Source organism: Somniosus microcephalus, chromosome 9 (genome assembly GCF_052327205.1).
Source record: "Somniosus microcephalus isolate GS21.2 chromosome 9, FLI_Smic_1.0, whole genome shotgun sequence".
In the NCBI taxonomy this organism is placed as follows: domain Eukaryota; kingdom Metazoa; phylum Chordata; class Chondrichthyes; order Squaliformes; family Somniosidae; genus Somniosus; species Somniosus microcephalus.
This window is the reverse complement of record NC_140995.1, coordinates 178775138-178799095: the sequence shown is the minus strand read 5'-3', so window position 1 is coordinate 178799095 and position 23958 is coordinate 178775138. Positions and strand designations below refer to the sequence as shown.

The window sequence follows — 23958 nt, the reverse complement described above, 5'->3', positions numbered from 1 at the left end:
TAATTCACCGCTCCAATCCCACTCAGACCTCACTGTCCTCAGCCTCTTGCATTGTTCCATGGAAGCTCAGTGTAAGCTCGAGGAACAGCACCTCATCTTCCAATTAGGCACTTTACAGCCTTCCGGACTCAGTATCGAGTTCAACAATTTCAGATCATAACCTCGGCCCCTATTATATTTTTATATATTTTTTATCCACGCTTTTGGTTTGTGCCTTTTCCTTTTTTTTTCTCTCCCACATGGCAGCTGTCTTTCATTCTGCCAGCGCATTGCACACCTAATCTAGAGCCATCCTTTGTTTCTTTACCTGTCCCATTACTACTCCTTTTGCCTTGAATATCTCTTAATGCCTCTTTTCTTCTCCTGCCTTACATCCTATCACAGACCTTCCCTTTTGTTCTTTCATCCCCTCCCCCATTTCCCAGCCCCTAAACTTGCTTCAAAATCTGTTCAATTTCTTGTTTTTTTCCAGTTCTGATGAAAGCTCATCAATCTGAAACGTTAACTTTGTTTCTCTCTTCACAGATGCTGCCTGACCTGCTGAGTGTCTCCAGCATTTTCTGTTTTTATTTCAGATTTCCAGCATCTGCAATATTTTCTTTTTGTATAAGATACGGGTGAGCTCAGTGATGGGATTGCAGCTGGCCAGAAAGGAACCCACTTACATAATTTTCAACTTACTATGAGATTTATACTCACTGGTAATTCAGTCTCTGGAAAGTACCCACGTTTCTTTGCTGTAAAATGCAGTATGCTGCACTTCGGGCTCATGATTTTATGATCTCTTGTCACTCGCGATGATCAGTGGCAGAGCCTCATAAAATTGGCACTTGAAGCTTTATTAGATTAGGAAGAATCAGAATGCATGTTGGTCACCTGAGACTTCACTAAAACATATAGCAGTTTATTTAATACTGGTGCTTATTTCAACAGTTAAATAACAAAAATTAATCTGTAATCCTTTGGCAATGTTAAACTGAAAGATGTGCATTTTAGATTGATGTGCTGTTAATAATTACCTAATTCCATGGATATATGGTAGATAATTAGTCACAGTTAATCTTAATTATGGAAACCTTGCCCTCCAGGGTTTACTCTCTCAGCTGTGTTGAATACCTACCAGCAGATTGTTGAGCAAAATCTATGGTTGGCCAACAATAACTATTTGTTACGTAGCATTCGTAACAAAATAGACGAGTTAATGGCACAAATAACTACATATGGGTATGATCTTGTGGCCATTACAGAAACATGGCTGCAGGGTGACAATGCCTGGGAATTAAACATACCAGGTTATTTAACGATCAGGAAGGACAGGCAGGCAGGAAGGGGAGGTGGTGTGGCTATGTTAATAAAGGAAGGAATCACTGTAATACAGAGAAATGATATTGGGTTAAAAGATCAGGATAATGAAACAGTTTGGGTGGAGGTAAGGAATAATAAGAGGAAAAAACACTAGTGGGCGTAGTCTATAGGCCTCCGAACAGTGGCAACTCTGTTGGACGGAGTATCAATCAGGAAATAGTTGAGGCTTGTAATAAGGTAACATCTATAATTATGGGGGATTTTAACTATCACATTAATTGGACAAATCAAATTGGGCAGGGCTGCCTTGAGGATGAGTTCATTGAGTGTATTAGGGATGGGTTTCTTGAGCAGTATGTAACTGAACCGACCAGGGGGCAAGCAACCTTAGATCTGGTCCTGTGTAACGAGACAGGATTAATTAAAAATGTCCTAGTAAAGGATCCCCTTGGAATGAGTGACCATAACATGGTTGAATTCCATATTCAATTAGAGGGTGAGAAGGTTGGATCTCAAACAAGCCTGCTAAGCTTGAATAAAGGAGACTATGAAGGTATGAGAGTGGAATTGAGTAGAGTGAATTGGGAAAATAGATTAAAGGATAAAACGATACATGATCAGTGGTGTACATTTAAGGAGTTATTTTACAACTTCCAAAAAATATATATTCCACTGAGAAGAAAAGGGTGTAAAAGAAAAGACAGCCATCCGTGGCTAAGTAAAGAAATTAAGGATAGTATTCGAATAAAAACAAGGGCATATAAGGTAGCCAAATCTAGTGGGAGGATAAAGGATTGGGAAAACTTTAAAAGACAGCAAAAAATAACAAAAAGATTGATTCAGAAAGGGAAGATAGATTATGAAAGTAAATTAGCAAAAAATATAAAAACAGATAGTAAGAGTTTTTATAGTTATATAAAAAGAAAAAGGGTGGCTAAAGTAAATGTTGGTCCCTTAGAGGATGAGACCGGGAAATAAATGGTGGGAAATATGGAGATGGCAAAAACACTGAATGAATATTTTATATCAGTCTTTACAGTAGAAGACACTAAGAATATCCCAACACTGGACAAACAGGGGGCTAAAGGGGGGGAGGAGCTAAGCACGATCAAAATCACTAAGGAAGTGGTACTCGGTAAAATAATGGGACTCAAGGCGGATAAATCACCTGGACCTGATGGCTTACATCCTAGGGTCTTGAGGGAAGTGGCGGTAGGGATTGTGGATGCATTGGTAATAATTTTCCAAAACTCCCTGGACTCAGCAAAGGCCCCGGCAGACTGGAAAACTGCTAATGTAACACCCTTATTTAAAAAGGGCAGTAGACAGAAGGCTGGAAACTACAGACCGGTTAGCCTAACATCTGTGGTAGGTAAAATTTTGGAGTCCATTATTAAGGAGACAGTAACAGGACATTTGGATAATCATAATTTAATAGGACAAAGTCAGCATGGTTTTATGAAGGGGAAGTCATGTTTGACAAATTTGCTGGAGTTCTTTGAGGAAGTAACATATAGGGTGGATAAAGGGGAACCAGTGGACATAGTGTATTTAGACTTCCAAAAGGCATTTGACAAGGTGCCACACAAAAGATTATTGCTTAAGATAAAAAATCATGGGATTGGGGATAATATTCTGGCATGGATAGAGGATTGGCTATCCAACAGAAGGCAGAGAGTTGGGATAAATGGTTCATTCTCAGACTGGCAATCAGTAACTAGTGGTGTTCCGCAAGGGTCAGTGCTGGGTCCCCAACTCTTTACAATCTATATTAACGATTTGGAGGAGGGGACCGAGTGTAACATATCAAAGTTTGCAGATGATACTAAGATGGGAGGGAAAGTAGTGAGTGAGGAGGACATAAAAAACCTGCAAGGGGACATAGACAGGCTAAGTAAGTGGGCAGAGATTTGGCAGATGGAATACAATACTGGAAAGTGTGAGGTTATGCACTTTGGCAGGAAAAATCGTAGAGCAAGTTATTATCTTAATGGCAAGAAACTTGAAAGTACTGAAGTACAAAGGGATCTGGGGGTCGTGGTGCACGAAACTCAAAAGGTTAGTATGCAGGTGCAACAAGTGATTAAGAAGGCCAATGGAATGTTGGCTTTCATTGCTAGGGGGATAGAATATAAAAATAGGGAGGTATTGCTTCAGTTGTACAAGGTATTGGTGAGACCGCACCTGGAACACTGCGTACAGTTTTGGTGTCCATACTTAAGAAAGGACATACTTGCTCTCGAGTCAGTACAAAGAAGGTTCACTCGGTTAATCCCGGGGATGAGGGGATGGACATATGAGGAGAGGTTGAGTAGATTGGGACTCTACTCATTGGAGTTCAGAAGAATGAGAGGCGATCTTATTGAAACATATAAGATTGTGAAGGGGTTGGATCGGGTGGATGCGGGGAGGATGTTCCCGATGATGGGTGAAACTAGAACTAGGGGGCATAGTCTTCGAATAAGGAGCTGCTCTTTCAAAACTGAGATGAGGAGGAACTACTTCACTCAGAGGGTGGTAGGTCCATGGAATATGCTGCCCCAAAAAGCTGTAGAAGCTACATCATTACATAAATTTAAAACAGAAATAGACAGTTTCCTAGAAGTAAAGGGTTACGGGGAGCGGGCAGGAATTTGGACATGAGTCTAGGTTCGGATCGGTCATGGCCCTGTGGGTAGCGGAGCGGGCCCAGGGGCCGTGTAGCCTGATACTGCTCCTATTTCGTGTGTCTAATTCTGTTAGATTCAGGAGATGGTTCTGTGATAGTGGATTGGCGGTTAGGATCAGATCAGCCATGATCTTGTTGAATGGCGGAGCAGGCTCGAGGGGCCGATTGGCCTACTCCTGCTCCTATTTCTTATGTTCTTATGTTCTTATGTTCTTATTTAGTGGTGTGTAGTATCTATTTCACTGGCTCCTCCAAAGAATTCATGCATTAAAAAAAATGTTTTTAATAAAAAATGTGGAATTGAAGAATTAAAAGATCAAAATAACAAATGCAAGATGTCCTATCTATATCAGGAAAAAGCTTATTAAAAAAAACTTAGCATACTGAAAATTCCTAAGTGTCTATGGAAAAAGCAGAATAAATTAATTTACCTGAAATAAATCTAAAATCATTCTACCAATCTACCAATCAATGTATTACATAATTGAGTGGTTCACTCTGAATAGGAGACTTTAAACCACTTAGCCATCACCTCACACATCAGCCAGCTCTGCTTCCCATATTTCAAAGACTAGAGTGTGACTAATCGTTGCTATTGGCTTGATCCCATCATAATTGGAAGTTAGAAAGCATCCCCAGTGAAACCATTGCCCCCTCCCAATGAGTTCTTTCTGAGGGGGGAAGATAAGGCTTTAGAACCTTCTGCATGCAGCTTTCTATGAGTAAGTAGACCAATATATCACGTTAGAAAGTGTGTAAGCAGCTGGAAATATCAGTCTGGAGTATTTATTGATAACATGAGTGTCAATCCAAATGTGCCCACTGAAGTTGTTTTCCTTGTTTTCAGTTGTCTCATCACCAATTGGTGGATGTACCAGCTCACTGTCCTGTTTTTCTCCATTTTGTGGCATATAATCAGGTCCAGCAAATTCAGCCAGGTTGCTGACTTCCCCATCACTGTAAGTACGCTCTACCATTAATGGTCTTGCCTGAGGTATTCCACATGTGCAAGGTAGCTGTAAGAGGAGAGTCTTATATTAGTGATCAAAATAGAAGAATACTTGAAGGGGAAAAATTTGCAGGACTATGGAGAAAGAGCAAGGGAGTGGGACTAATTGGATAGCTCTTTCAAAGAGCTGGCACAGGCACGATGGGCCGAATGGCCTCCTGCGCTGTAAGATTCTATGAAACAAAATAACCATACATCAGGATTAAACAGTGTCAATGATTTATAAACACTTGTACCATAAAATAACAGGTGATCCTGTAGTGCAGTGGCTTGCTGTAGTGCACTACAGAGTCCAGAGGTGCAGAGTTCGGCTACACAGTTCCATATATAATGAGTCCCTGAACTTGGGTGGAAACTGCAGTCAACTCGGAACATTAACAGAAGCCTGGGCACAAGTCATCGACCTATTGTCTTAGCCGGAGAATAGTGCATGACATTCCTGCGACGTGGGATGAGGTGGAATGACAAAGGCATTGGCAAGAAAATCAATTGAGGCATATTTTTTTGAATACTGAAACCAGCCAGATAGATCAAAATGGTCTTATTCATTCAATGTTCTAATGTAATTTAAAATTGGGAGGCAAAAAACACAGTAAAATATCTTCAGTAATCATAACATTTGAATAAAATATATCTTGGAAAGTATTAACTTCTGTAAGGATTTCAATAAAAAAGTAAAAACTTACTGTAGTGTATGTACCCGTCTATCTTTAAGGGAACTATTGAATGTAACCGTTCACCTTTAAGGGAACTACTTTAGGTGTGGCACTATTTGTTTGGCTTCTGTATACTGTAATACCGATAGTGACCACACCAGTATATAAGTGTTGTAGCAGGATTGCTGGGGCAGATTCGCCCGGACCTTCGAATAGTAAAGACCTGTTTGTTTGTTACTTCTGAAGTCTGTGTATTTATTAACTGCACAACCCACAGACTTTACAGTGGCGACGAGTCCGATCGTACCCTGCGGCAAGATTACCAAAAGCAACGAAGAGCGTCGAAGAGAGACAACCGCCCTCGTCGTGCTACCAAAAGAAAACACGAGGCTGCAACAACAGAAAGCAGGAAGACTAACAACAAAAGCTGTATCAGCAACAGGCACTGACTACCCTTCTGCCACGGTGCGGAGTGAGCCGACCAGCAAGAAACAAGGCGGCCGAAGAGACTGTGAGTAGGGGAAGGTGTAGAAGTATCCGGAGGATAAGGGCAGAGCACTCGACCTCGGTCGAGGGGGAGCTGTGCCGGCCAAAAGTCGGGTCCAACGGCGTCGGGTGACAGCCGGACCGCGATCGGCGGGAAAAATCCGGGCAGCGACCGCAGCCACGAAGCGCTGAGCCTGCGAGTAGGCGCGGGAAGAGAAACCCAGCCGCAGCCGGGGAGGGAAACACCGGTCTGCGAGAGGGCTGGGGAGGCGAACGGGAACCGTGCGGGTGAGAGCCGGGTGCGGAGAGAGAGACTGCGAGAAGCCAGTCCAGCGGCTGAGCTGTTCTCCACCAACGGGGTACTCAGAGCCGGCAAAACCGAACGTGCGGGAGTGGGTGAGAGACACAGCCGAAAACGGGGTGAGAGACTGCGCGAGAGCCAGTCCAGCGGCTGAGCTGTTCTCCACCAACGGGGTACCCAGGGCCGGTAGCACCGAACGTGCGGGTGAGAGAGCGACAGAGCCGGGTACGGAGAGAGAGACTGCGCGAGAGCCAGTCCAGCGACTGAACTGTCCTCCGTTAACGGGGTGTACCCAGTGCCGGTAGAGCCGTGCGGGCGGGAGGAAAAGACATAGCCGAGTAAGGGGAGCTGTGCGGTAGCCAGCCAGCGGCTGAACCTGTCCGCTGTGGGGGAAGCGTACCCCTTCCACCGGGAAGAAACGCGGGAAAACCGCCATCTTGATTGACATACCGCCATTGAAGTGGGCGGGGAGAGAAGGAAAGAGCGGGAAACCGCCGATTTCGCGGGAAAACCGCCATCTTAGAAACAAACAAATAAATAAGAATACTTAAAGAAATACTGGTGCTGCTCCCAAGGGAAGAAAGATGCCTAAGCGAGGGAATATTAACGACTTTAATTCTGAAATAGAAGACTGGGCCACGTACGTGGAACGCATAGAGATCTATTGCGAAGCCAACAAAATAGAGGAAGACGACAAGGCGATAACATTGCTAAACTCGATGGGGGCAAAAACATACGGGCTCTTGAAGCATCTAATAGCACCAAATAAACCAGCGGATCAGACCTTCGAAGAGATTGTGGCTGTGCTGAAGGACCACTTGAACCCCACACCGCTGATGCTGGCTGAATGATTCAAATTCTACGCAAGAACGCAGAAGAAAGACGAAAGCAATGCGGAATACTTGGTCGAACTGCGTAGGCTAGCGAAATACTGCCAGTTCGGAGGGAATCTGACAGAAGCGCTGCGGGACAAGTTCGTATGTGGATTGTCCAAAGAAGGGACGCAGAAGCGACTACTGGAAGAGAACGACCTCACACTGGACAGGGCTGTCCTTATAGCTGCATCGCACGAAGCCGCAGTGAAAGGAACGGCGGAAATGCAACTAAAGGCGGCGGTACTCGGGGTGGACCAAATTACTTCAAGCACAACAAAATGCTACCGTTGTGGGAAGACAACGCATGACCAGAATCAATGCTGGTTTAAGAACCAAGAGTGTAGGAAGTGTGGCAAACTGGGTCACATCGTGAAGGTATGCCGGTCCGGGAAAAAGACCAATAATCAAAGGAAGCCACCACCAGAAAAGTACAACAAGGTACACAAGGTGGCTGAGAAGAGTTCAGACGAACAGAATTCAGACTCAGACCCAAACAACCAGGAGCTGGGTAGTCTGAGAATCCACAATGTGGGTAAAGAAATGGATCTACAGGCCATCTGGGTCATACTAAAAATAGCTGGAGTCCAAGTAAGAATGGAGCTGGACACTGGATCAGCTCTATCAGTCATCAACCGAAGGGACTACCACCGGCTATTCTCTCACATACCTTTAAGAAATACCAAGTTCGTATTACAGACATACACGGGGCATAACGTATACCCCGTGGGGAAAATAAGAGTCAAGGTGAGAGATAGGGGTAAAGAACACCCAAGAATGAACTTGTACGTATTATCTGAGGGAGGACCACCACTTCTAGGACGGGAGTGGATTAAGAAAATAGACATGGAATGGCATTACCTAAAAGCCATAATGAGGGAGGACTCGGTGCAAGCTATTAGCTCAGATTCTGAAATGGATGATGATAAGACCAAGTCGAAAATGGAAGACAAGGCTAAAAGGGACTTGCCGACGATGGGAAAGAAAACGAAGACATGCAGAAGGACTTATGGTACCAAGAAGAATAAAGCTGCAGAGCAGAACTCCAGGTTGACAGAGAATTCTGAGCCTGTTCAAGCAAAGGATTCATCCATGACAGAAGAACACCGAGCTCGGACGCAAACTTATGTCAAAGTACGACAACAATTAGAACAGTTGAGTGACCGTCTCGTACAGGAGATGAAAAATATGGAAAAGTTCTGGGACACCGAATGGGGGAACCTGGAAAGACTACAGAGACAGCTAGCTCAAGCAGAGAGTGACCATAGAGCCATCGTGGTCAAATACCAATCACATTCCCCTGATGCTGTTCAGGAACTAGAATATTTACAGAATGAACCAAAGGAAGAGGAATCTTCAGGGAGCCAGGATTTTATTCCAGTTCTTCTCTACGACTCCTTACAAGCAGAGTGTGAGAAGTTGAAAGAACAGCATGAACAGGCCCAGGCTACAATTCTGGAGGGGGTTAACTCGGCAGCCTCCGAAAAGCTAGTTTCAGTAGAAGCATATGAACAACTAAAGGTTGAACATGAGCAAGAAGTCCAAAGGCTGCAGGAAATTCTTGATGAGCTCAAGGCCAAGACAGACTCATCGATAGAAGCTCCATCCATAGATGAGCAATTAGAGGTGAAAATCATGGCAGAGCATGAAAGACAGGATGTCCAAGAACTTATAAAAACATTGAAGGACACCCAAGACAAATATGAGGCGGCAATGACCGAGGTTCAACAACTTGAAGAACAGATTCAACTGGGAATCCTTTCAGTGGAAGAACAGGACACTGTAAGAATGGTCCCTGAACATGAACTAGAGAGCATCAGGGCGCAACTTTGCCGAGCGCTGAAAGCCAAAGTTCAAGAGGAACGTAAGGTGGAAGTATTGGAGAAAGAGGTGGATGAAATGGAGAAGACTCTGATCCACCGTGTTCCCAGGGAAGAGTTGACGGTCGGCCAACTCCTTCATATGCTGAAGGACAAGACTCGGCAAGGGGAACAATCTGAACACGAGCTTCAATCTTCAGGGGGAACGAGTTCGGAGCTCTCAAAAGTCACGGAGATAGCTGAGGTGGCAACACAAATTTTACAAGGATGCCAAAAGTACATTGAATCACGTCAAGGTGAACAGAAGAATGTGGAAACCGTTACTTCAGTAGAAGGGTTAAATAGCCTGATAACGCAATTACCGATGGAAAGGAAGGTATTGAACTCACAAATGAGGTCCGTCGTGAAGGAATGGCAGATAACCCAGGAAGAGCGGGATGAATATGAATGCATGAAGAAGGCTTTTCAAGAAAGATGTTTAGGGAAGGAACCACCGTCAGCTAACGTCCAGACGGGTGAGGAGGAAGAAGAAGTCTTTCTCGCTGGCCTAACTCAGGACGAACCTGAATATTACCATGACCTGTTGAGTGACACTGAATATTACGAGGATGTGGTCTGCCCAGCTTGTGATGAAAACTCTCAAAGTGCTGAAATCCGGATGAAGCACTTAAGGTCTAAGGAACATAGAGAGTTGGTGGCGCTACAGCTGGCAGCCGAGAAAGGAGCTCCGAGAGTTTCAAAAAGGCAGAAAAGAAAAAGAAGAAGCAGAAGATAATAACTGTCTAAAATATTAGCACTTCTACCATTCCAGGCGGGACATTACGAAAGGAGCTAAATTAGTTGAAAAACTGGAAAATGTCAAGACAGCCAGTTGGTTGTAAAAGTCCGCACTGCTGGTTCAACAGGACGAAAGTTCAAGCTGTTACATCAAGAAAAAGGCTATGGAGGAGTCACGCTAGCCAGGTGAACCGGCTACACCAAAGAAATGTTGTTCGGAACGAGTCAAGATCAGAGACTGAATCTATGAACTGTTTCCGCAGAGACTGAACCTGTGAACTGTTTCCACCGAGATTATATTTGTAAATTGTTTTATATGACATTGACTCCACCGAGATTATATCTGTAATTTGTTTTATAGGAATTTGAAGATATGTATGTTTAACGGGGACTCTGTAAGTAATAAGCTAAAAAGGGAGGATTGTAGTGTATGTACCCATCTATCTTTAAGGGAACTATTGAAAGTAACCGTTCACCTTTAAGGGAACTACTTTAGGTGTGGCACTATTTGTTTGGCTTCTGTATACTGTAATACCGATAGTGACCACACCAGTATATAAGTGTTGTAGCAGGATTGCTGGGGCAGATTCGCCCGGACCTTCGAATAGTAAAGACCTGTTTGTTTGTTACTTCTGAAGTCTGTGTATTTATTAACTGCACAACCCACAGACTTTACACTTACAAAACTATTTTAAAGTTATATAACAAGGTAATATTTAAACTTTGCTCCATAATATCGAAACTAGGGTAAGTAGTTAGACTTCTCCCCACTTAGTTCAATTGGTAGCACTCTTGCCTCAGAATCAAAGGCTGTTGATCCAGGGACTTGAGCACATTTATAGGATCCCGCAGTGCACAAACAGTTGCCATGTATGCCTATCTAACAAAAGTGACAATTCACATGAAGCATTTTCATGACTTTCCAAGAGAGGTGATAAGGTTCTATAAAAATGCAAGTTTTTCTTTTTCTTTTTACCCTGCTTCAAAGTAAGCCCTTAAAGAAGTGTTCGTGCAAACGATTAGAGATACTAGGGATGGTCTTCAGGTGATTTTTTAAAATATTCGTTCATGGGATGTGGGCGTCGCTGGCAAGGTCAGCATTTATTGCCCATCCCTAGTTGCCCTTGAGAAGGTGGTGGTGAGCCTCCTCTTGAGCCACTGCAGTCCGTGTGGTGAGGGTACTCCCACAATGCTGATAGAGAGTTCCTGGATTTTGACCCAACGATGATGAAGGAACGGCGATGTATTTCCAAGTCAGGATGGTGTGTGACTTGGAGGGGAACTTGGAGGTGGTGGTGTTCCCATGTGCCTGCTGCCCTTGTCCTTCTAGGTGGTAGAGGTCACGGGTTTGTGAGGTGCTGCCGAAGAAGCCTTGGCGAGTTGCTGCAGTGCATCTTGTTGATGGTACACACTGCAACCACAGTATGCCGGGAGTGAATGTTTAAGGTGGTGGATGGGGTGCCAATCAAGCAGGCTGCTTTGTCTTGGATCGTGTCAAGCTTCTTGAGTGTTGTTGGAGCTGCACTCATCCAGGCAAGTGGACAGTATTCCATCACACTCCTTACTTGTGCCTTGTAGATGGTGGAAAGGCTTTGGGGAGTCAGGAGGTGAGACACTTGCTGCAGAATACCTAGCCTCTGACCTGCTCTTGTTGCCACAGTATTTCTGTGGCTGGTCCAGTTAAGTTTTTGGTCAATGGTGACCCCCCAGGATATTAATGGTGGGGGATTCGGCGATGGTAATGCCATTGAATTTCAAGGTGGTTAGACACTCACTTGTTGGAGATAGTCATTACCTGGCACTTGTGTGGCATGAATTTTACCTGCCACTTATCAGCCCAAGTCTGAATGCCATCCAGGTCTTGCTGCATGCGGGCGCAGACTGCTTCATTATCTGAGGAGTTGTGAATGGTGCTGAACACTGAGCAGTCATCAGCGAACATCCCCACTTCTGACCTTATGATGGAGGGAAGGTCATTGATGAAGCAGCTGAAGATGGTTGGGCCTAGGACACTGCCCTGAGGACCTCCTGCAGTGATATCCTGGGGCTGTGATGATTGATCTCCAACCACCACAACCATCTTCCTTTGTGCTAGGTATGACTTCAGCCAGTGGAGAGTTTTCCCCCCCGATTCCCATTGACTTCAGTTTTACTAGGGTTCCTTGCTGCCACACTCGGTCAAATGCTGCCTTGATGTCAAGGGCAGTCACTCTCACCTCACCTCTGGAATTCAGCTCCTTTGTCCATGTTTGGACCAAGGCTGTAATGAAGTCGGGAGCAGAGTAGTCTTGGCGCAACCCAAACTGGGCATCAGTGAGCAGGTTATTGATGAGTAAGAGCTACTTGATAGCATTGTCGAAAACACCTTCCATCACTTTGCTGATGATTGAGAGTAGACTGATGGGGTGGGAATTGGCCGGATTGGATGTGTCCTGCTTTTTGTGGACAGGACATACCTGGGCAGTTTTCCACATTGCCGGATAGCTGCCAGTGTTATAACTGTACTGGAACAGCTTGGATAAAGGCGCGGCTAGTTCTGGAGCACAAGTCTTCAGCTTCACAGCTGAATGTTGTCGGGGCCCATTGCCTTTGCTGTATCCAGTGCGCTCAGCCGTTTCTTGATATGATGATTCCACACTACAAAACAAAAATAGTATTCAAAGGACATAGTATTATTGTTCTCACCTTTTCCCGGAGTTTTCTTTCTTTCCTCTCTTGTACCGTAGACAGGTAATTCACAACTGCATACTCCAGCACTGAGAGAAAGACAAACACAAAACTAACCCACAGGTAAATGTCCACAGTTTTAATATATGACACCCGTGGCATGGAAGCATTCACACCCGTGATGATGGTGGACATCGTTAGAACTGTCGTTATACCTGGAATTATAAGGAGAGGACATGTTTTACAAATTACACCATTTATAATCAGGAATTTAGACAAAAACTCTCACAAAATGTATGATAGCTAATTATACTGATGTAAATGTAACCTGTTATTTGCCAGGTTTTTTTTAAACTGAGAAACCTAACAGGAGGACCAAGACCAACAATAAGGACATTATCAAGACTGAAAATGTTAGAAAAAAAGGTAACTTAAGCAGTATTGATAAAGTGATAGAAAACTTGGGTTTTTAAACTCTGCAGGTTACAGAAGGAATGGAAAACTGAGGGTGGCAAGGAGGTGCACAGTTCTCAGATCCTGGGAAAGAATGAATTAATCTAGGAGGTGGTGTAATGAGTCTTGATTTTGAGATATAAAGAGGATCTTAAAAGGAACAAAGAAGGATAGTTAAAAGGAACAATGACCATAAAGCAGGGAGAAAGATAGACAAGGTAATGATGGAGGGAAAGATTGATAATTAAGGGATTAAACACTGAAACATTGTTACAGTGGTAATCTCTGAAAAACCATACCTCATGAAGCATATTATGACAATAGCATTTTTACATTGTCCCAAAAGTATGTCACAATACATTGAAAAGGGTGGACAATTTGTACAAATCTACAATGATAGAGGCTCTGCGCACAGCGAATGAGAACATTGGACATATGCTCTAATCTGCCTGATTTTCCAATATTTGCTGTGCCCAGTCGATCCACTGAAATCTCCCTGATAAGGGAGAAGATTTGGAAAGCAAGTCTTAGATATGCTTTGCATCCAATTACAATTGACCATCATCTATGGCCCACTGGGTAGCACTCTCGCTCTCTGAATCTGAAGGTTGTGGGTTCAAGTTCCACTCCAGGGACTTGAGCGCACAATCTAGGCTAACACTCGAATGCAGTAGTGAGGGAGTGCTGCACTGTCAGAAATGCTGTCTTTCAGATGAGACGTTAAACCGAGGCCCAGTTTGCCCTCTCGGGTGCACATAAAAGATCACATGGTGCTATTTTGAAGAAAAGAGCAGGGGGAGTTATCCCCAATGTCCTGACCAATATGTGTTCCTCAGCCAACAACTAAAGCTGATTATCTGGTTATTTATCTCATTGCTGTTTGTGGGAACTTGCTGTGTGCAAATTGGCTGCCACATTTCCTACATTACAACCGTGACTGCACCTCAGAAGTACTTCATTGGCTGTGAAGCCCTTTGGGTTGTGAAAGGAGCTGTGTAAGTGCAAGTCTTTCTTTTCCTTTTATCTGCAAACCACATCTGTCCAGCTGCATTTTGTATGCCAGAATGTTTGCACACATTTCAGAGTTAATGGATAAACCGTGTTTCTTTAATGTTTCCACAGACCTTTAACAGAAGTTACAATGGATAATCAGGAGAGCCCCTGTGGATGGCAATTACTGCTGGCCTACTGTGATTTATAGAAAAGATTTTTTTTTGAATTAATATACTCCTACCAATTCATCTTTTGTTATAGATCCCATAAGATTTTTAGTGAACTGAAAAAAACAGAAGGCGCACAATGGTTATGAAAACAGACTGATCACGCTGACGCTGGTATTAAGAGAAGGTCCACACAGGGAGTCCCCTTAGCCGACATCACCTAGGCATGTCCTCTTTCCTTTTCACTGAGTACCAGCAGGGCTCAAAACGGCATTCTGTTTAACAACTAATTATTGTCAGAAAATGCTAGGGACACACCTAGGATATGTACCTTGCAACTCCTTTCTCCTTTAAAATTATTAAGACTATAAGCTTTTTTTTAAATCATAGCTTGTACCATATTTATGACATGATCAGAATACAGTACTATAGTAATCTGGGATGTTATGATTAAGGTTATCCACCATGTGGTGCTGTAGCCAATGCTGCTGCTAAGGTCAGGGGTTTGCTTCCTGTTAAGGTCAGGGGTTAGCTTCCTGCTAAGGTCAGCAAAGGTGCAATGCCTGGATGCAGGCCTGCCTGGTTGTTTCGCAGTCATTTAATAAAGTACTCGTATTAATCCTAATACCTCGCCTCTTCGAGTTCCTTGTCTCACTACATGGATTTATCACATTCAGCGATGAGGTAAAACAGGACCCTGAATAAAGAAGAGAAGTCTGCCAGGACATTTAAACAACAAAATCACGAGCTGCAGTTAGCTACCAGTTGGAAGAGAGCATGGCTACCATGGTAGGAATGGTTTCCGCTTTTGATATTCGAACACAAACCTGGGAGGAATACTGTGAAGTGTTGGGTTATTTTTTTGAAGCAAATGAAATAAATGATGCCGGAAAAAGGAAAGCCATTCTGCTTAGTTCAGTGGGAAGCCAAACCTACAGTTTCATGAAGAACCTGCTCAGTCCTGAAAAGCCTGGAGACAAATCATTTGTTGAATTAGTGGCCTTGCTAAAAGAACATTTCAACCCTAAGCCTAGTGAGATTGTACAGCGGTTCAAGTTTAATTCAAGGAACAGAAAAGAGGAAGAGAGTGTAATGGACTATGTAGCGGTGTTGCGTAAATTGGCACAAGATTGCAATTATGGGAACAACCTGAAGGAAATGCTGCGAGATAGGCTAGTTTGCGGAATAATGGACGACCGAATGCAGCGGAGCTTATTATCCGAGACTGGGCTTACTTATGAAAAAGCATTGGAACTTGCTCTAGCCATAGAGACAGCGAACCGAGATGTAAAAGAAATACAGGGTTCAGACAGGGCTAGTGCTAAGCAAGTTGCAGGTCCGGTTGTTGTGCACAAGTTGAACATGCATCAGAAACCACAACGTGAGCATGTGAAGGCATGTTATACATGCAAGGGCGATCACCTGGCGAGTGAATGCCGGTTTCTGGAGGAAAAGTGCTACAAGTGTGGGAAACAAGGACACATAAAACGAGCTTGCAGGGCGAAATCACCTGTGGAGGAATCCAAACGAAAAGGGGGAGGACAGCAAAACCAAGGGAGAGAAGTGAAAAAACATGGAGCACACCACATCAGTGGGGGAGCTGAGGAAGAAGAGGACATGTTCATAATGTATAGCATGTTAGAGAACATTCCAAAAGCGGCTCCTATCACATTGCAACTGACAGTAAATGACTCTATGGTGAACTTTGAAGTGGATACAGGGTGCGGCGTGACCATAATGAACAAGGCAGAGTACTCAAAATTGTGGAAACGTGCAAAAGTTCCAGAGTTAAAGCCTTGCTCCCTGCATCTTAAAACATATACAGGTGAATGAGTAGCGACATTAGGTACAGCTAAGGTAACTGTGCAACACAGGGACACAGTGGAACAGCTACCTGTAGTTATAGTATCGGGTACCGGACCAAACCTGTTAGGTCGGGGCTGGATAAAAGAACTTAAATTAGACTGGGGAGCAGTACATCAAATAGATGCAGGCAAACAGTTGACTTTGCAAGAAGTGTTGAGTGAACATGCGAATGTGTTCAAGGAGGAACTTGGCACATTTAATGGCCCCCCAGCTAAGATTTATGTAGACAAGGAGGCACCGCCAAGGTTTTTTAAACAACGACCTGTGCCTTATGCCATGAAGCCAAAGGTAGAGGCTGAGCTTGACCGTCTATTGAGAGAGAACATACTGGAGCCAGTGAAATGTTCGGAATGGGCAGCTCCCATAGTACCTGTTTTAAAACTGGACAATTCGGTAAGACTCTGTGGAGACTATAAATTGACAGTCAATCGGGTGTCCAAACTAGAGCAGTATCCTATTCCCAAAACAGAGGATCTCTTTGCAAACCTGGCTGGAGGAAAGAAATTCACAAAGTTGGACATGAGTCATGCCTACTTGCAGATTACACTGGATGACGAATCAAAGAAGTATGTCACCATAAATACACACAAAGGCTTGTTTACATATAACCGCTTACCGTTTGGTGTCTCATCTAGTCCAGCTATCTTCCAGAGGACAATTGAAGGTGTGCTGCAAGGGATTCCACATGTTTCCATCTATCTGGATGACATTCTGGTGATGGGAAGAACCGACCAGGAGCATCTGAGCACTCTGAGAGAGGTACTACAGAGGTTGGAGAGGGCAGGGTTCCGGCTCAAGAGGAGTAAGTGCACTTTCCTGGGGAATGAGGCAGTGTTCCTGGGACACAGAGTGGACACCACCGGGCTCCATCCACTCAAGGAGAAGGTACAAGCACTGCAGGACGCCCCTGCTCCTACAAATGTGGCTGAGTTAAAAGCTTACCTGGGACTGCTGAACTATTATAACAGGTTTTTACCAAACTTGTCAACTGTGTTAGCACCTCTTCACAAACTACTGCGCAAGGAGACACAGTGGCAGTGGGGAGAGGAGTAGGGGGTTTCATTTGAACAGTCCAAGAAACTGATGCTGTCGTCGGATGTGCTGGTTCACTACAATGCAGAGAAAGACATCATTCTCTCTTGTAATGCTTCACCTTACGGGGTGGGGGCAGTTCTTTCACACTGCATGGAAGATGGAACTGAAAGACCAATAGGGTTTATGTCCCGAACTCTAACACCAGCGGAAAAAAACTATTCCCAGTTAGACAAAGAGGGGTTAGCAGTAATGTTTGGGTTACAGAGGTTCCACAAGTACATATATGGCAGGAAGTTCACCATATGCACTGATCATAAACCTCTTCTCTCTCTTTTCAATGAAATGAAAGCAGTTCTACAGATGGTGTCACCCCGGATCCAGAGGTGGGTCGTGACGTTGAGGGCATATGAGTATGTCATCGTCTACAAGGCGGGCAAGTACCATGGGAATGCAGATGCCTTGAGCCATCTTCCACTGCCAGGCACACCTATCCGTGCAGCTCCAGAGGACAGTGTTGATGTTGGAGGACACTGACATGGCACTTGTGACTGCAGAGCAAGTAAAAACATGGACAGGTAAAGATCCAGTACTGTCTAGAGTTCAAGAATATGTGGTGAGGGGATGGCCACAGCATCCGGAAGGGGCTGACTTCACACCCTACAGTGTCAGGAAAACAGAGCTGAGTGTGCAGGATGGTTGCGTGTTGTGGGGAGCACAAGTGATTATTCCACAGCCAGCACGACAGTCTATCTTAGAGCAACTACATCAGTGTCATCCTGGGGTCTCGCATATGAAAGCCTTGGCTAGGAGTTACTTGTGGAGGCCAAAGCTAGATGAGGAGATAGAAAATCTAGTCAAGACATGCAGCACTTGTCAGGAACACCGGAAGGCACCAGCAGCGGCTCCTCTCCACCCCTGGGAGTGGCCGGATAAACCATGGAGAAGATTGCACTTAGATTATGCAGGTCCATTCATGGGGAAGATGTTCCTCATAATAATTGATGCACATTCCAAATGGATGGATGTTTATCCTGTAAATTCTGCTTCCGCCACTACTACTATAGACTGCCTGCGTCGGAGCTTCAGTAATCAAGGGCTACCGGAGATCGTGGTAAGTGACAATGCCACTTGTTTTGTGAGTACAGAGACAAAAGAGTTCTTGAGAAAAAATGGCATAGTGCAGGTGACCTTGGCTCCATATCATCCGTCCTCAAATGGACTTGCGCAGAGAGCCGTACAAACATTAAAAGAGATGATGAAAAAAAGTGCAGAAGGGAGTTTAGCAGCCAAAGTGTCACGGGTTCTGTTCAGCTACAGAATAACACCTCAATCCACCACAGGACTCTCTCCTGCTGAGATGTTATTAGGTTGTAGACTACGCTCCACTCTTGACCTTGTCCACCCAGGCCTAAAAAGGAAAATGGAAAACAGACAAAACAAACAAAAAGAGAACCATGACAAAAGAACAAAGAGCCGAAGTTTTGGAGAAGGAGATGCGGTCCTTACCAGGAATTTCAGTTATGGACCAAGTGGATTCCTGGCTTCATAGACTCAATGACCGGTCCCGTATCATACAAGGTCATGTTGGGTGATGGTAGGGTAGTACGCAGACATGTAGATCAGATACTTACCAGACAAGGGGCAATTGAAATGAAGGTTCCAGATGCAATGGCTGAGGACAGGTTTGCCCCCAGTTATCCAAGTGCATCTGTGGTGCCACCACCAGGGACAGAGACAATTCCACAGGAACCCATTCGTCACGAGGAAACCATCGTTGCAGAGTCAGATACTCTGAGCACTGCTCAGGAGCAGCTGGTGGCTTCACCACAAACAAGGAAGGACTTTACTGTCAGACGTTCACAAAGGGCTCGCAAGCCACCAGAGAGATTGATACTGAACTGTTAGATTCATCAAGTATGGAACATGGTGAATGGAGACTTCTTATGTGACCCTTAGGAATGGTTGTTTGTTAAGAAATTCATACTGAAATCTTAAGGGGGGAGGGATATAGTAATCTGGGATGTTATGATTAAGGTTATCCACCAGGTGGTGCTGTAGCCAATGCTGCTGCTAAGGTCAGGGGTTTGCTTCCTGTTAAGGTCAGGGGTTAGCTTCCTGCTAAGGTCAGCAAAGGTGCAATGCCTGGATGCAGGCCTGCCTGTTTGTTTCGCAGTTGTTTAATAAAGTACTCGTATTAATCCTAATACCTCGCCTCTTCGAGTTCCTTGTCTCACTACATGGAATTATCACAAGTACCAAATACAATAATTATTCAATGCTTGTGGATAATGCTTGCATGGGGATAATCCATGCATAAAAGGAAAACCATTTTAATTTCCAACCCTTCACTCGGTGTAAATCTGTGTGTTCAGATTTAGATGGCAAGCACCCTCAATCAAGTTTGAGGCTGCACTTTTGCATCAATGTGAAGTGATTCTGGGTGCGCAATGAAGCTAAAGCATCAACTTATTTCCAGAATCAGGTCCTAGATCTGGTGTCAGCAAGAGGTCAGAAAACCTCCTCCCTCCCTCCTGCTCCCAGGAAGCTGTTTCACACCACTTGTGCTTGGCACCACATGAATTTGAAAAATGTGAATTTGGTTTTGAAAAATACTCCGGAAGTCTGCTCGAGCTCCCAGGTACTTTATTTCCTTATTTCCTACTGCCCACACTGCCTAACATTTAAGAAGAAAATAGGTGTCATGAAGTTTATTTTCACACAACAAGTGATCAGCATTTGCAATGATCTTTGAGGTAGAGTGCTGGAATTGCTATTTTAAGAAACAATTGTCTGTTGTATTGGGGAACTGTAGGGTGTTTCTGGATGGATGAGTTAATGTAGTCTGAATGGCCTTCCTCATCTTTATCTAGCTAGTGACCATTGATATTTAGATTAAATAGGTAACATTGGGATGAAATTGCTGTCTGCAGTATTTGTAATAAATGTTTTAGCACATTTATTTTGAATTCCTCTGTGAACCATTTTAACACATTCATTAACCCATTTAAAGTAAAAAGCACACCTGTGTTAAAATAATAATGAAGGAATTTAATTGAACATGCTAATCTGATTGATACAAATATCACTGGACGCAATTTCACCCCCATAGTCTCTTTCTTGATACAAGTGATAAACTAAACAACTTGCTATGGTCTTTCACTCCTTCGTTTCTCCGAGCCAATGTTTCGCTTTGCACAGACTCCATCGGTGATGACCTTAGTCTAGATTTCTGTTTGCAGAAACTATACTTGAGATGGCATTAACCTGGATTTCTGCTCACTCTCCTAGCTTCATTTTTGTTCCTATAGCAACATTTCATTTTGATGAAATACACATAAACCAGATAAGCATACCAAGAATTTTAGCACGGTAACATAAAAAGCAATACCCAATGTTAGTGTCATGATAACCAGAATGTAATGCAACAATTAAACAATTACTAAGTCGATGATTATCTACCTGTCTTTTGCATCCATCTATTTTGTTATTATTTTCTCTTAATCTTTGTGTCTCCTTTTATTTAGGTAACTTTGAGATCTGTTTGCCCATAATAGATGTTCTGTACCTAGTAACTTCTTATTCTCTGCTGTGCCTAATGACACACGAGGCATCCTGTTTCCCCTGCTAGTTTTACATCCAGCAGGTCATGCTCTGGGTGTTTCCATAACAAAGACCTCTATTTGACCAGGCGATTTGCCTGACTGTGGAGATCAGCTTCATGCAATGGCGCAGGCTCACTACTCCACTCCCATTGGACACGGGTACCCCGTTGGATGTCCGAGGCCGGATCACTGGTCTTCTGTTAGCCGAGTGCACGATGGGGGAGGCGGACCACTCTGCACCCGTCAGGCGTGAGACCTCACTAGATGTCAACCCTGGTATTCAGAAACTGGAACACTCAGATCTGCTTGCCAGGGCTCTCTGCAGTGGGGCTGGAACCCATAACCCTCTGACTCAGAGGTGGAAATGCTACCACTGAGCCAAGACTCATTGCATCTAGTACGTCAGTCTGCTAAAATCTTTGACGTCGTGCAGCTATATGTTTATGCATTATGTATACCTATAAAATATATATCTATAGCGTATGCATAAACAAATAATTCATGTTAATTTTAAGGAGTTTAAATATTTACGTGTATAAAATAGTACCTAGTATCAATCAAAAGAGCATTATCATTCAGATAGCTAGGGACAAAACCACCGAGATAGTACAAAGAATGCAACACATTCCCATTATTCTTAATCCAGGTTCTCCTATCAGCTTTGGTTGCCGTTGTTTCTCTTACCTGCTCTGACGATATTCTTCCAATTGATCTTCTCTCCTCTGGCTTTCTGATTTGCTTTCTACAGCCCAAAAAAAGCAGCAAAAGAGCAAGAGATCACCAAACCACATAGTGAGTGAGTAGTCCAAACAATAAGGTAGGGTAAGAAGGAAAAAAAACACACAATCCTAATTCTTTTCAAACCCTGCTATTCTCTTTCAGTTCTCACTGACTGATGGCTCAAATGTTGAAAAAAAAATCACGAAACATTTAATCTTGTCTGTGGTCATAGCAATTTGAACTAAACCAGTAAATCCCACTGAGTCATATGAGAGGATTTTCAGTGAGCTAAAATCTAATTCCACACATGTGAGATTGGCAGATACCTCCTTTAACTGATACAGCAATGCCAAATATACATAAGTTCCCAAACCAGACCTGGCTCCTTCATGTAACAAATGATCTGATCAGTGATCCAATAAGTATATTTGTCTGTTAGTGGCAGCCTGCTGGAATTTTCAGGATTCTTCAACATGTAGAGGGTGATAGTCAGATTGCTTTGCTGCCCACTTAAAGCCAGCTGGAAGTTAGGCAGTGAGGATATTTTTTAGCAATGCGGTTCTAGAACAGTCACAAACAATTACCACTAAACCAAAAATATTATTTGCTGATTATTAGGAATGAATCGCGTCAACTTTAGTTAGCATTTTCCGCTTCTGTAAAATGTATTGTTATCAGTACTGCAAGTTTAGCATTGGTACGAAGTGATTTCAGCTTTGCACCAGTGCTAACTTGGAAGCATAGCTCCAGGAATCAGAGCCTGATCTGACCCCCCAGAAAAGACAGGTGGGACTCCCTGGATTGGGTCATCTCACATTGCTTTGATTTGACACTACACGCTGTATAAGTCCAGTGTGGTGTCAATATAATTGCCAACCCTCCAGGATTGCCCTCGAGTCACCAGGAATTGGAGATTAATCTCCTGGAAACTGCTGTGAGATAGGGGAAAAGGCTGTTTTACTGGGCAGGGTAGTTGGAGGTGAGAGGTCCTATTTCCCTGGATTACTACCATACTAATAGATACAAGGCAATGCGAGTCAACTCCCATCAGTAAGATGACCACTTATGGGAGTGACCGAAGCCACTGAACCCAAGAAGGTAGCTATGACAGATCAGAATTTGTAGCAACCCTAGGTGTCAAGCCTACTTTGCAAGTGTTCAGATAGGTATATTGGACCCCTGGGCAACTTGTACACCTACCTGACCTTAATTTGAATATTTAGAGAGCAGAGATCCTCTCCTAAATAACAGCAGCAAGTGCTGGAAACACTCAGCAGGTCAGGCAGCATCAAGGAGAGAGAAACAGAGTCAACGGGCCCGATTTTGTGCCTTGTGTGGGAAATGGTCGGATTCCCCCAAATGTGGGGTTCTGACACACAAAAAAATGTGTCAGCCAGCTCCACGCAATTTTCCCTCAAGTGGCCAATTAATTCCCAGCATGTGGGCAGCCTTGCTAATTGTCCATTTCTAGTCAGAAAGCCCCACAGTATGATGTCATCATTCGTGGTGCTTTCAAGGTCCATAGCAAGCACTGCATCCTCTGAAGGCTTCCAAACGAACCATACAGGATGGCAGAGGAGCCTGCAGCAGCTGTGGCCAGTGCCAGACCCCAAGCTGCCTTCAAATTCGACGAGGCTTCACTGCAGGCATTATTTGATGGGGTTAGGGCCCACAGGGAGGTCCTCTTCCCTAGGTCAGGGAGGAAGAGGCCTCCCACTGAGACCAATGCTGCATGGATGCAGGTGTCAGCAGATGCCAACTCGCTGGGAGTCACCAGAAGAACCTTGGCATTACATCTCTAACTCCTTCCTTTACTCCCCCACAGTACCATCCAGAGCCCCCGTCCTCACTGTGGAGGAGGAAGAGGCTGTGCAGCCAGACTCCTCAGAGGAAGCTCCAACCTCTGAGGGCGTAGCGTCAGCAGAAGTAAACGCACCCAGCACCAGCGCAGACACTCACACCTCGGGGGGACCTTCGGGACATAGAGTAGTGTTGTCACCTGGTGTTTCACAGCTCACAAGTGAGCCTCAGCAGATTCTGGAGTCAGGGACAGCAGTGGAGAGTCCTCGTCGGAGGGCGCAGGACTCTGCCAGCTCAGCTCAGCTGCGCCGCATGTCGACCCTTTGCCTCTGGGTCCATCCGCAAGAGAAGAGGTGATGGATCTCCATGCATAGATGCAGGAATCTCTGGCAGGTTTTGTCTCCAGGGCCGCTGCGAGTGTGGAGCGAATGGAGGAGTCCATAGCAACTATGAGCAGAGCCTTTGTGGAGTAATTGGCGCATGAACGCATCACCATGGAAAGGTTGGCAACCTCCATGGAGGAGATAACTCGCCAGGGTACGGAAAACATGGTGAGTGCTCATAAGAGAATGACATCTCTTGAGGAGCGTTGGCCATCTGTTGAACAGAGAAACCAGATCTTCATGGAAGTCCTTCTGAGTAGGACTGCCAGTGCAGAAACGGGTCCCCATGGCCCCCCAAAGCGCAGCAAGGTGCTCTCAAGCCACTTCCAAGCGCTGGCCCCTTCTGGCCTGTGCAGCTTCAGGTGAGTGAGCAGCAGC

The 23958-nt window shown here is 44.4% G+C and overlaps 1 protein-coding gene and 1 long non-coding RNA gene across 2 annotated transcripts in view; one reads left to right on the top strand and one right to left on the bottom strand.

Moving 5' to 3' along the window:
• Positions 1-23958, top strand: part of LOC147112876 (peptidase M20 domain-containing protein 2-like) — a 214112-nt gene that overhangs the window by 104410 nt on the left and 85744 nt on the right. The window lies entirely within an intron of this gene.
• LOC147112878 (uncharacterized) lies at positions 4724-22413 on the bottom strand. Its single transcript, XR_015079587.1, has 3 exons — positions 21362-22413; positions 12580-12776; positions 4724-4989 (listed from the first exon to the last, which is right to left on the bottom strand). It is a non-coding gene; the product is annotated as an uncharacterized LOC147112878 (long non-coding RNA).